The sequence below is a fragment of the Diplotaxodon limnothrissa genome, linkage group LG22 (genome assembly GCF_057381915.1).
Source record: "Diplotaxodon limnothrissa isolate DT_005_m linkage group LG22, D_limnothrissa_male_GT1.1, whole genome shotgun sequence".
Classification (NCBI taxonomy): Eukaryota; Metazoa; Chordata; class Actinopteri; order Cichliformes; family Cichlidae; genus Diplotaxodon; species Diplotaxodon limnothrissa.
Window position 1 is genome coordinate 11,256,358 of NC_140616.1, and position 14,518 is coordinate 11,270,875.

A 14,518-nucleotide genomic window follows, 5' to 3' on the forward strand; every position below is an offset into this window, starting at 1 on the left:
GCACACAAAACCCCCGACATAATGTGACGTCTTTTAAATTTGATGCTTCTCTAGATGTATTGGCTCTGTGTTGTATTTTGTTCCTCAACTAGATTACCTCATGCATTTCCATCAATTATCCGAGGCTCACTGCTGTGAGAGGACCTCAGATATACAAACACAGATGAGGGACGTGGTTCTATTGTTACCAGGGTAGGTAAACTGCCCGAGGAGCAGAAAGGCTCCTTTGTTTCTCCTCTAGACAAGAGATGTGGGTGAGCCATCACTTGAAACACTCCTTGTCTAGCCTGCACACCCAACAGTCTCTAATAAAGCTCTCAGGTTTTGTATTACGCCCAATCATCATGCCACGAGGGTGTGCTTCAGACACACTTGTGTGGAGCAGAGGATTGAGCCTTGGATTGTGTCTCTAGTTTTAAAAGGGAGATTCCACTCAAATTAATCCTCTTTCATCAGTGTTTTATGTCAGCACCTTGTGCGTAAAGGGTGAGATTACGATCTTAGGAGAATGTGCCGTTGGCTATAAACGCACAACGCAGGTCCTAAGGTAAATTCTATAGCTGCATTTACTGGAAGAGAAGCAAGAAAATGGTTTTGTGGTAGAGGAGGTGTCAGATAGTACAGTTTACGTGATCTAGCTGTGTTGTTACGCAGAGTACAGCTGTGTTTCACATTGAGTAATACGGAAAACTTCAAGTGCGTAATTGAGAATCACTGGTATTCATGACTGTTTGCAAGGAAGGAATACACATTAATCAAGATAAGCACGGCACACAAACACACATTAAGGCCAATTTACAAACACACACAGGGATCTGGGTGCATTTTTTATTCATTCCTCTGTGACAGGCTGGGCTAAGGCGGCAGATGTGTGACAAACAGGCACGCTTTCTAATGAGGATGGATGGGAAAGCATGTTGGATCAAGCAAAAATACAGAAGACTAATGAAGGCTGACATCAGCAAAATCAAACCTGTGTGGTTGTTTTCTTTTTTTTTCTATTTCTAACCTACATTGCAGGTTATTAAACAGGATGTCCTTAAAACCCTCCTCCTCTGCATTTATCCTAATACCATTGTAGACTAACCGCAAATTCTCTGCCTGTCCTTCAGTCCTCCCTACAAAAAGGAACAGGACATTTTTTTTGCCACTTTTTTGTGATTTTCTGTGTTTCTTCTAGCTGCTAAGTTAAAATACTAAAATACTTGAAAGTATTAATTTCAGCTAAGACCAAAGGCTCTGCTGAAAGGAGCGAAAACAGGCAGCAATGCATACTTTTTTCCAGAGAGAGCAATAAAGTTTACCTTTCCCCATGAAGAGATGCTCATTTGGGTAACCAGAATTAGCATGAGTCAAGCTGTGAGTTAACTGAAACCAAACAGTGATCTTTGTTTAAACCTAACCAAGTAGTTGTGGTACCCAAACCTGAACAAATGGCAACTGAACACAAACAGCAAACCAAAATGGAACATGTAAAAATAAAACCAGAGAAAGTGTAAAAACATTGGTACCAAGAGACTTGAACTGGGGTTGTCTGAGCGACACGCAACCGCCACCACCACATCCTGCTTGTTCTTTTTTGTGGACTGTTGACTGGAAGCACCACAGTTCCCCTCTGAGAACACAAATGTATAAACATTGGGACTATTTCACAAACTGCCTGGATAAACTTTAGTCAAGGCTTCACTAACTGCCATCAGATAATTATATGTGTGTCCATGAAAACAAATCAATGGACAAAAAAATCTAAATAGTCCAAAAGTCTTGTGCCACCCTTCATTTCGTCATATTTTGCTTCCAGGGAGCCAGGCTTTCTTGTAATTTTTAAAAAGTGGTCTTGAGCAACACTTTTCCAGGCTTTCTGAAGGTCTTTTAGAGTTTTCCACAGTTTACACGAGCATACTAATAGATTTTTGCAACAGCAAGGTGATTCCCAAACAGCTATTAGCCAAAAACTTAGCATATGTCCGCATGGTGTGCAGTCTGTACTTAAAAATCTGAAGAAATTTGACTGGACTGAAGTAGAGGACAAGAGAAGAAGTGGCAGATTTAAAGCACATTTATCTAAATCAGATGAATAGTATTTAAAAGTCATGTCTTTAAGAGATCTAACTGATCTAACTACTGTTTGCTGAAGGCTTATCAGAGTAGGTCTCAGTGGAAGAGTGGCTGTCAGGAAGAAAAGTAGAGAAAGGTGTGCCAAATTACAAAAGATCTGGATTGAAACTCAAATCTGTGGCAACACCAGGTGTTATGGAGAAATTAATCAATAAATGAATAAATTTGACACTTTTGGTTCCAATCATTGGCAACATGTACAATGTACAGTGTGTGATAATCTCCAGAAAGGAACAAAAACAGCCAGAATCCAAAAAAAGAGTGTTTAATGTTCTTCGAGAAGACTGGAGAACTAATCCTAAAGGCCACTTAAAAAATCGCAAATAATTACAAAAAATGATTGCTGAAGAATTCAGGCTGTGTTGAAGAAAAAAGGTGTTGAATTAAAGCTGGCCAGAACGTGTACTCTATACTGCCTTATATGCTGTATTTCTATTTATGGTTGCATGTGTTTCAAAAAATCACTGCATCTATTTCCCATTTTGCTAGCAAAATCAAATGAAATCAAATGATGGTGGGTTGAGACTTTTGGACAGTGCCGTATTTCCAAATACAAATACAGCTGTTGGAGGAAAATTCAAGTGTAGCTCAGAGTCTGGGAAATTCAACTTTTCATTTGTAAGAGGATGGCTATGTCATTTCCTCTTTTAAAAGTTACTACTGGAGTTGCTGCCAAGCGAAAGATTAACCTTGCCCTCCTGTTTCCAAGAAGACAGTAGTAGCACAAAGCAGCTAGTGTTAAATAATAAAGCAGGCACTTCTACTTAGGAGCATGTGGACGCATTTTAACTTAGTTAATCTAGGTTAGAAAAATGTGGGGCGTTTTCTTGTCAGCCTATCCATTAAACCTTTTCCCTCCTTTCTTTCTCAAGTCATATTTTCATGTTTGGGCATCTTTGACTTCTTTGTTTTTAATGTATCATCAATGCATAACACATGTATACATTTTCTGCTGTATAACAGATCATTACAAATGCCATGGATTTGGGGCCTGTCCAATTCAAATACAAAGGGAAATAAACCAGTGGTGTTGAGACAGACACGAGACTTTGCTCTGCTGATTTATTTCTGCTGCTGTTTGCTTCAGAAACGACAGCACTGACAGCACTTTGCCGAGCAAGTTCTGTAAGAGACGGGGGGGAAAAAGAGCTCCTCAGCAGAGATGGGTTTTAAGTAGTTTCATAAAAGCAGCTGGAGAAATGCATCATGGGTGCTCAGTGGGTTAAGAAGCAAATCGTGTATCTGCAATGTTAAATTCATGAAAAAATAATGGAGCTGGATTCAGGAATAAATCAGATCTCTAGAGTGCAACTTTTACCCAGGCTGCTGCTGAAACACAAGGAAGGATGACAGTCTGACCTGTCCTAATTAAAGCATAAATAATGAAAGACTTGCATCTTTCGTGCATTGTTTGAAATTAATAAATGTTTTAATTCAGAGGTAGACACTTTGAGAACTTGAATTCCTTATTAAAGCAGCGAGTCGGTGACGCACAAATATTCAGAGGAAAATGTGGCAGCCCTTACAAGAGGACGCACTTGATCTTGGAGAAGTGAGCAGCCTGCATGTACTCGGCGCAGATGAACCAGACTTGAGCAAAAACTCACCCGCATAACCTCTCATAACCTCTTGCCTAACTCCATTTCACCCATGCACAGTTTTACAGCAGCAGCAGGCGTGATTAGACCAGGATGCATTTGGCTGAGCCCAGCTGTGGAGAGCCAGCCAGTGGATGAAGAATATCAGTCTCTCATCCCGCTAAATGAAAACTAAATGAAAGGCTCTCAGATGGTGTGAGAGTTGCATAAGGAGGCACCGAGCGAGGTCCCGGGATAAGCTGATTACGTGGCAGACTCATATTCATTTCCACAACCAATCCGAGTTGAGCGACAAGGCTTAGAGAGCCCCGCTCCCCGTTACTATTGCACCCACTCCACTCCTCTCCTCTCTTAATACATATCTTTTTCTATTTTGTTGTTGTTGTTGTATGTGGCGAGTGTTTATCTGTGTGTTTGTGTGTGTGTGCTGCAAATGATCCCATATGCTTCTCTGACCGCAGGCGTCAAAGGCAACTGCTAAATCTGCTTCAGATAGTTGTGGTTACAATGCCACTAACAAAATGTACACACACGGTTGCTCATACATGTTCATGCACTTACACACACACAACCAAAGCACTATAGCACAGGACAGCTGGGGATGTTATCCAATTGTAAGCATTTGTCCTGTTTGTTATTTTGTGTGCGTTTGTGTGGTTAGTTCAACAGTAGCGGTGAGGTCAGAGCTGGCTTCAGAGGAGAAAAGGTGGCAGTTTAATAAAGTGTCGAAGCTCAGCGTGACTTAGCAATAGTTGTTTTTCACCACGTGATGAGTGAGGGGTTGATGAGAGAGGCGGCGAGCAGAAACGATCTTCAACAGGTGGCAACGCTTGGTCTGCCTTTTTCTCTCAGTATATGTCTAAGCCCACGTGCCTCGCTATGTGTGTATGTGTAACACAGCGTCTGTTATTGTACAGCTAATCCTCCACAGAGGCCACAGCATATAAACAGAACAACTGTGCTCACCATGTGACATGCTCAGAGGACCAAGGAAACACCAGCGCTTCCTGGTTTACTTTTAAACGTTTGGGAAACAATGCCTCCATTTTGAACAGAAGAAGCAATTTGTCCTCTTCAGCAGCTGCTCTCATAACATTTTGCACGTGTACTGATCAGTATATAAAAGTGACTTTAATTCAATTCAGTTTTATTGTGTAATGCCAAATCACAACAGCTATCGCCTCAGGGCAGTTTACATTGTCATGCAAAGACCCTACAATAACACAGATAAAAGGCCAACAATCAAATGATCCCATTTGAGCAAGCACTTGGCGATAGTGGGAAGGAAAAACTCCTTTTTAACAGGAAGAAACATCTGACTGAATCAGGCTCAGGGAGGGGCGGGTATCTGTGGCGACCAGTAGCCAGATCTCTGGCTCTCTGTGGAAGAGAGCCAGAGATTAAATTCCGTAGAATCCGTACATGCCTTACTTTTGTTAATTCCCTTAAATTAAAGCTAAAAATCTCCGCTTAGCTCACAGTTAACAAAAGTAGGGTCATTGACCACATACAGTATTTACAGACATTTGACCAGGTACACCTTGCTAGAACTGGACTGGATTCCTTTTTGCCTTCAGAATTACTTTAATTTTTCATTGCATTGATTCAACAATAAGCTGGAAATATTTTGTAATTTCTCAAATATTTATTTAGAAATTCTGGACCATATTGAGATGACAGCTGCAGTTTCTTCACCTGCACATCCATAATGACAATCTCCCGTTCCAGTATAATGGACTGAGATCAGCTGACTGTAGAGATTGTTTGTGTACAGTGAACTCACCATCATGTTCAAGAAAGAAGAAGTCGTACTTATACAGCACCTTTCTACACAGCACTCAAAGCACTTTCTACTACAAGTCTCAGTTGTCCAATCAAACACACACAGTCATATAGTGCTTTTATCTACACCTAAGCACTTTTTAAAAATGTATCATTTACAGACAAACTCCAATGACTGCATTACAGGCAACTCATGTTCACTATCTCGCCAAAGTATTTTGGCACAAGAAGTGGAGGAGCTGAGAATGGATTTACCAACCTTTTGATTGATAAATGATCCCATCTGCCACCTCAGCAACAATAATCTAGGTAGGTTTTAGCATTTAGAAGCAACTGAACTGGTACTACAGGGCCCAAAGTGGGCCAAGAAAATATCCTCCATGCACTATACCACCACTAGCATCCCAAATTTGACCAATATCTTCAGGTCTCTTGGTGAGCCTACGTGGAGTGTAGATTCAGTTTCCTGTGCTTAGCTGACAGGAGGGGGACCCGGTGTGGTCTTCTGCCGTTGCAGCCCATCTGCTTCAAGGTTCGATATGTTATGCTCTTCTGCATACTGTTACTGTTGCTTTCCCATCAGCTCAAAGCAGCCTGGCCATTCACCTTTGACCTTAGCCATCAACAGGCATTTTTGCACGTAGATACTCTAGTAAGGAGCAGTGCTATCATCCCTCAAATCGTCTCCAACACATGGTTGGTTTCATTTTAGTAGATGCATTTCCTCTTGCTCACAAGAACGTAGTTACGCTACAGCTGTAACCACAGTATATCCTGTTTAGTGAACGAACAAAGAAAACAGAGTAGATCAGAAAAGAAAAAGGGAAAGTTAATTAGGAAATGTCTGTCGCACAGATTAAGATTGTAAAAAAACAGAGTATTAAAAACATTTTATCAGAGGGCAATAATAAACTTCTGGTTTATTGTAAAGGAAAATTTAGATGCATTCAAACGTGGGTCTTATTCAGCCTTTAGTTTGACATTAATGATATTAATGGCTGAGATCAGAGCATGTGTGATTACTACATAGCCAATATTTTGGCAGTTGTTTTGCATGATGGGCTTGGACTTTTTTCAGAATTGCATTTCATGTCATCTGCATACATTTTGCAAAGAAACCCCAAAAACCAAAACCAAAACAAAATAAAGCACAAATCAAAAAAGCACAGATCAAAAATGCTGAAGAACTGGTTGTTGTGACTATATTCTCAGTATGAAAAGCAGGTTGTGTAAAACTGTATTTTCCTCATCATATAGTGGTTGAATTATTCAGTCCGCCTTATTGTTATGATAATTGAAGCTCTCGCTGTCACTTTTCTGATGCCCTAAATTCAAATTCCTCCGCATCATCTCTACTTGTTGAATAAATATTTAGGCCCACTCTGATTACGGTGCAGAGAAAATACTTTTTCCTTCCCTTTTTCAAGGTGTTTTCACAGCAGCTGACATAGTGTATGTGTTTTCTATTTGTAACCTGCCATGGAGCTAGCTTATTATCAGAGGAGTGACCACAGTGTCACAGTAACTGCCCTTATCCCCACATCCACAACAAAGACTTTAACTGAACAAACACACACATCCACACATGTGCAATAACACTAAGTGCAATAATCTTTTCTGGCATCGTTGTATTTTTACTCAGTTGTATATAGCATTCGTATTCTATTTTTATCTTATTGTATATTTTTATTCTATTTTATTCTACTGTATATAGTATATTATTTTATTCTATTCTGTACAGCTGTGTACTGTATTTATTCTTATTGTATTCTAATTTTTGCGTCATAACTTTTGCACTGTCCACTTCCTGCTGTGACAAAACAAATTTCCCACGTGTGGGACTAATAAAGGTTATCTTATCTTATCTTATCTTATTCACGTTCACCTTTCCGTCTATTACCATTGCCCTGGTCTTGTTCCATGCCATCTGTGTCCATAGCAACTGGACAGAATAGGTTACTTATTATAGGACAGGGGCTCAGCTGCCAGGTAGTTTACAATGAGATTTGTCATATCCTCTTCCAAACAGGTCAACAGCACATGAGGTACAGAAGGTCGGAGGTAAGAGCTGTCTGTTTCAGAGTGTGAAACCTTTTCCACTGTTCGAATTTAGGAATATATGAATTCCAATAAGAATTTTTTTATTGATTTTATTGATCTCATGATCTCAGTTTAATCAGAGCCTATTATTTCCAACTATTACTCTATTGTTCCAAAATAAAGAACAATATTAACTAAGGTACTGACTAAGCATCATAACTGTTATTCTACAGAGAGGTCTATAAATCAATAGCGATATGATATTTAACATAAACTATTTTGTCACACAAACAAACGGAGAGTAAAGAATCATGGATATAGGCAAATCTGCCCAGTGTAGTAGTTTTTTTAAACAACAAGCAATGCAGTGTATGGAGTATGCAGTAAATACTTACCTGAGATAAAGTACCTCATAGTTAACAAGAGAGCTGAATGCTAATGATATAATGTTAATTATTTTTGTACCAAGTGTTTTAATAGCTTGTAGTGCTGAATATCAATGTGTTACTCACTACATATGCCTAAAATAATTTAGTGCTGAGAACAGCTAGTATCAAGTTAAAAAAGGCACACCAGTTCACCATAACAACAAGTTATGGATTTAAAGGGAAATATATCTTAATGATTTCCAGCTCTTCTCGACATTTAGTCAATATCTTCATAAGCCATTTTATTAGGTGCAAGTAGTTAGTATTTGTCCCTTTTTTGCCTTCAGAGTTGCAGTAATTCTACACGGCATAGCAAGTTAACAAAGTCCGACATCGGGTGGGCTGTCCCGGGCTCTGTGGGGCCAGGCGGCGCTGCTGTACTGGGCCCCGGTCCGGATGGGCCTGGGCCCCCTTTCCCTGGTGGGTTGCAGAGTATGGGGGTGCCCACTGGGGTCAGCGTGGGAGCTGGTCCCAGGGAGGGGTCACTTGCCCCTCCCTCCCTTCCCTCCCCATCTCCAGCTGCCTCCCTCTTCCCGCTCCACCACAATCACTCACACATGCAGGGCCTTGGGGTAAAGGTGTGTCACCAGGGTGCTGGGTGCAGTTTCCCCCTCCAGGGGCAAGGGTACCTAGACCCGGGGCTTAGAATACGCGTGGGGAGTGTGATTGTGTGTACAGTGTCTCTTTATGTCTGTCTCCACGTTGGGTGAGTGCTGAGTAATTGCATATGAGAGCATGAGGGTGGGAATGGATGTTTGTATCTGTGTGTGGCTGTATGTCTGTGTCCATATGTCAGGTCGGGTATCAGACGTCACCTCTCTGGGGACATCTCAGGCCCTCCAAGGTATGGAGGCCTATCTCCCCCCACCACTTCCCCTGCCGGTGGCAGACGCCCTCAGACATCGGTGCGTTGGTGGTTCTTTGTGTCCGGGGATGGGCGTCCAGGTACACACCGGCTCACTCCTTGGTGGCTGCTTATCGGGGCCTGGAGCCTGGGGCTCGCTCGGGCCACTCCGGGGGTGGGGTGCCCTCGGCCTCTCGGCCTGGGGCTCGGTCACTCTGGCACTCTTGGGGGTAACGAGTGCCACTCATGGGGTATTTTCTCTTTTTCATTCCAGTTTCTGAAATACTCAGACTAGCTAATCTGGCAACAACAACCATGCAAAATTCATAGTCATTTTAATCACCTATTCTGATGCATGCTTTGAACTTCAGCTGGTCTTCTTGGCCATCGCTACAAACCTAAATCTGTTGAGTTGCTCATTATTAGATGTTTGTGTTAACAAGCAATTGAACAGCTGTTTATAACAAAGTGGCTGGTAAGTGTAAAAAATCAAATTGTTCTTTTAATTTGTATCTGACTTTCAATTCTCTTTCAATCAAAGACAACTGTGTTTTTAATTTCATGAAACCCAACATGGTTTTGTACATATATAATACTTCTCTACTGTTGCTCAGCATTCAGTGCTTTTCCCCCCACCCCAATATATATATTCATAAAGTATTACTTTATCATTTATTCTATTAACAAAACAGCCATTATTTAGATGATATAAATCATTTGCCAAACACTACTCATATTCTCATGTGTCCAAAATATAGATAAAACTACAAACGTGTGTTTTGTTCGAAACACGTCAGTTGGGTGTCTCTTTGGAAAATTCACAGACTCACAGAGAGCGAGTGAGAGAAGTGAAGGAAGAAGGGAAGTCTTTTGGTAGCAGCTGCGGGTGCAGATTGAGAGATAGCGTTGCAGATTGTCAAATTCCTCGTCTCTGCCCCTCTGTCCTCTGAAGCACATCCGTGTGGAAGCAAGCAGACTGGGACCTCAACAATGGAGGACATTCAGTCAGCTCAGATAAACTCTTCTCCTGTTCCCATTCCGTACCACCATCACTGCTCTTATCTCACTCCCTTGCCTCTCACTCCTCCTTCACTCTCCAACAGTACAATAACTTTTCTTCACTTCCCTGAACCTCCAAATCTCACCACCAGCTTGTTAGTGTCCCCGCAGTTCCTCCTCTTCCCCTGATAAACTACGGGCTGCTCTCCCCTTCACCGCAGCCCACCCTGTCATCACCCCAGTTGTTAACCTGGACCGTGACGATATTAACAGATGTGACATGTTGCAGCAGTGCTCATTGTGCGGTGCTCAGCATTTTCATTTCTTACACTGCTGTCTCCAAAAGTTGGTTCTGTTCATCTGGACGTAGCGTTTTGTGGGAGAAACGTTTCGTCACTCATCCAAGTGACTTCTTCAGTCTCCTGGATAATTGAGAATGCATCAAGACGTTACACTGCTGTCATCTTTCTGAGTTAGAATTTTATTTTAGCCACTTTAACTTTGCCTTGTTTCCTTGCACTGAAAGCACAAATATGGAGTATTATATTGGCTATAGTCATTTTACAAATGGGTTTACTCAGTGCTAGAGTTTTCTGAGGCGAAAGCTCTTCTCGTTTAAAGATGCACAACCCCTCTGTAGACATTTTGCTTTCAAAAATTAAAAGATTGAAAATTAGTCCTAAAAGGGGAAAGAATAAATAGTCAGTGTGTGACCAGAAAATACAAATTTTAATCATGTCTGCTTAGAACAACATAATATATCAACTTGTTACTGCAAAATTAAAATTGTATTGCTAAAGGAAAACAAATGAAAAGAGGTATCCCATCCTGCCAAACTCATGGATACAAATATACTACGGCCAGTTTGCACAGAAAGAAACAGAAATAAAATAGTCAAAACTAATTATTTTCAATGTCATCTATCCACCCACCCATCTATCAGTCCACCCATTTCTAAAGCAATTTATCCCCCCGCATGGTAACTGAATCTGCTGTCTCTTATATCAATTGAGAGATAATAGGTTGGAGAGCAGGACAAGCATACTCTTCATTTTAAAATGAACCACGGTTACCAAATAAACTAAACAGTCCAAATATTGTATTCAGTTGTAACAATGTGTCTAACTTTTCATACAAATAGATGAAAAGCTTGGTCATGACTCTCTATGTGAAACTGAAAGTCTGAGGATAAATCGATCTCTTCTCACGACTGACCACAATCGCCCCTCTTTTATTCATTTGAAAACATACTGTATTTCATTTTTAAATATGTATACATATTGAATATTGACTGTCACACAGCAGCAAGCTTTAGGACACGGACGATGTCTTGGCCCTGTTCTGTCAGAGCAATTAAAAGCAACCAATGAGGAAGCTTGTAGCTCCATTACCAAAATGCTGGATTACATGTATCAGCGTCAAAACTGCAATGAGCCGAATCCTCCCCATAATGAACGCATTAATCCACCCCTCCACTCTCACGTCCTCTGTCTCTGTGTTAGCAGTGATAAACCTGCAGAAACAGATAGAACAGAACCCCCTGCCTACTCTGAATTTATTCAGAGGATGTTTTGTATAGATCACAACTGATTTTTCCCTCAGGTTTGACTTATTTAACATTTGAATTTGTGCAGCACGGAAACAAAATCCTCCTGATAGTCATGCCTATAGGTTAACAGTCATGTTATCATGAAGGGTGACTTGGTTTTGTAGCTGCAGGTTGTGGAAGTTGAACTGCGACAAAAAGAGGAACAGATTTATGGAGAGTTTTTTCCCCAATGGAATATCTATAAAATTCCATTTTGATAACATACTTTTCGACTTATTACATATATGTATATATGTATATATATACATATATACATATATACCAAGCTTTAGTTCATGGTGCCCTGCTAGGCTCAGCTACATGGTCTTGCCCTCCTTTCAGCCAGCTACACGCAGGAGAGGCCATAGGGGTTTGGACTGGGTAGAAGTCAGGTGTGGAGAGCCTGGCAGGCCCATAAAAAAACAAACACCCAGCACGCCCCTGCGGGCGGTTTATCCTTCAAGCTCGGGTCCTCTACCAGAGGCCTGGGAGCTTGAGGGTCCTGCGCAGTATCTTAGCTGTTCCCAGGACTGCGCTCTTCTGGACAGAGATCTCCGATGTTGTTCCCGGGATCTGCTGGAGCCACTCGCCTAGCTTGGGAGTCACCGCACCTAGTGCTCCGATTACCACGGGGACCACCGTTACCTTCACCCTCCACATCCTCTCGAGCTCTTCTCTGAGCCCTTGGTATTTCTCCAGCTTCTCGTGTTCCTTCTTCCTGATATTGCTGTCATTCGGAACCGCTACATCGATCACTACGGCCGTCTTCTTCTGTTTGTCTACCACCACTATGTCCGGTTGGTTAGCCACCACCATTTTGTCCGTCTGTATCTGGAAGTCCCACAGGATCTTAGCTCGGTCATTCTCCACCACCCTTGGGGGCATCTCCCATTTTGACCTCGGGACTTCCAGGTTGTACTCGGCACAGATGTTCCTGTACACTATGCCGGCCACTTGGTTATGGCGTTCCATGTATGCCTTGCCTGCTAGCATCTTGCACCCTGCTGTTATGTGCTGGATTGTCTCTGGGGCATCTTTACACAGCCTGCACCTGGGGTCTTGCCTGGTGTGATAGACCCCAGCCTCTATGGATCTTGTGCTCAGAGCTTGTTCTTGTGCTGCCATGATTAGTGCCTCTGTGCTGTCTTTCAGTCCAGCTTTGTCCAGCCACTGGTAGGATTTCTGGATATCAGCCACCTCCTCTATCTGCCGGTGGTACATACCGTGCAGGGGCCTGTCCTTCCATGATGGTTCCTCGTCTCCCTCCTCTTTCTTGGGTTTCTGCTGCCTGAGGTATTCACTGAGCACTCGGTCAGTTGGGGCCATCTTCCCAATGTATTCTTGGATGTTCCTTGTCTCCTTGACTGTGGTGCTGACACTCACCAGTCCCCGGCCCCCTTCCTTCCGCTTAGCGTACAGCCTCAGGGTGCTGGACTTGGGGTGAAACCCTCCATGCATGGTAAGGAGCTTTCTTGTCTTGATGTCAGTGGCTTCTATCTCCTCCTTTGGCCAGCCTATTACCCCAGCAGGGTACCTGATCACGGGCAGGGCGTACGTGTTGATGGCCCGGATCTTGTTCTTACCATTCAGCTGACTCCTCAGGACTTGCCTGACCCTCTGCAGGTACTTGGTGGTTGCAGCTTTTCTAGCGGCCTCTTCATGGTTCCCATTCGCCTGCGGGATCCCCAGGTACTTGTAACTGTCCTCTATGTCTGCAATGTTGCCTTCTGGTAGTTCAATCCGCTCAGTTCTGACTACCTTCCCTCTCTTTGTTACCATCCGACTACACTTCTCCAGTCCGAACGACATTCCAATGTCATTGCTGTATAGCCTGGTAGTGTGGATCAGTGAATCGATGTCTCGTTCACTCTTGGCATACAGCTTGATGTCATCCATGTGGCTGACAACTGCTCCGTTCCGTAGTCGGTATCCGTAGCCAGCCTTGTTAATGATCTCACTGAGGGGGTTCAGGCCTATGCAGAACAGCAGTGGGGACAGAGCATCTCCTTGGTAGATCCCGCACTTGATGGTGACTTGTGCTATGGGCTTGGAGTTGGCCTCTAGTGTTGTACGCCACATCCCCATTGAGTTCCTGATGAAGGCTCTTAGGGTCCCATTGATCTTGTACAATTCTAGGCATTCCAGTATCCAGCTGTGGGGCATTGAGTCATAGGCCTTCTTGTAATCAATCCAGGCAGTGCACAGGTTGGTCAGTCTGGTCTTGCAATCTCGGCTGACTGTTCTGTCTACCAGTAGCTGGTGTTTTGCGCCTCTGGTATTCTTGCCAATTCCTTTCTGTGTCCCGCTCATGTATTGACCCATGTGCCTGTTCATCTTAGCCGATATGATGCCTGACAGGAGCTTCCATGTAGTACTGAGGCAGGTTATTGGTCGGTAGTTGGAGGGGACCGGTCCCTTCTTGGGGTCCTTGGGGATCAGGACCGTCCGGCCTTCAGTTAGCCATTCCGGGTGTCTCTCGTTAACTAGCAGCTGGTTCATTTGTGCTGCCAGGTGCTCGTGGAGTGCAGTCAGCTTCTTTAGCCAGTAGGCGTGAACCATGTCGGGCCCTGGTGCTGTCCAACTCTTCATACTGGAGACCCTTTCTTGGATATCTGCCACTGTGATGGTTACTGGACCCTGTTCAGGGAGGTCACTGTGGTCTGCCCTCAGATCCACTAGCCACTGAGCATTGCCGTTATGGGTTGCGTCCTTCTCCCATATGCCCTTCCAGTATTGCTCCGTCTCCAGCCTTGGTGGTGCTGTTCTCTTATTGTTCCCTTGCCACTGAGAGTACACCTTTGCTGGTTCTGTGGAGAACAGCTGGTTTATTCTCCTGCCTTCTATCTCTCTGGTGTACCTCCTCAAGCCAAGGCTGTGAGTCTTTGCTTGGCAGTTTCCAAGGCCTCAGGTATGGACAGCTTGCTGTATTTCTTAGGCACCTTATTTGTCGCACCTTTCTGCAACTCCGTTAGTTGGCTAACCTCCCTCCGTGCTACTTTGATCTTGTCCTCTAGCCTCCTTCTCCACGGAGGGTACTGCCCCTTGTGGCTGTTCAACTTGTAGCCAAGCATCTCACTGATCACTGCTGCCGTATTGTAGATCAGCTTGTTAGTGTCGGTAA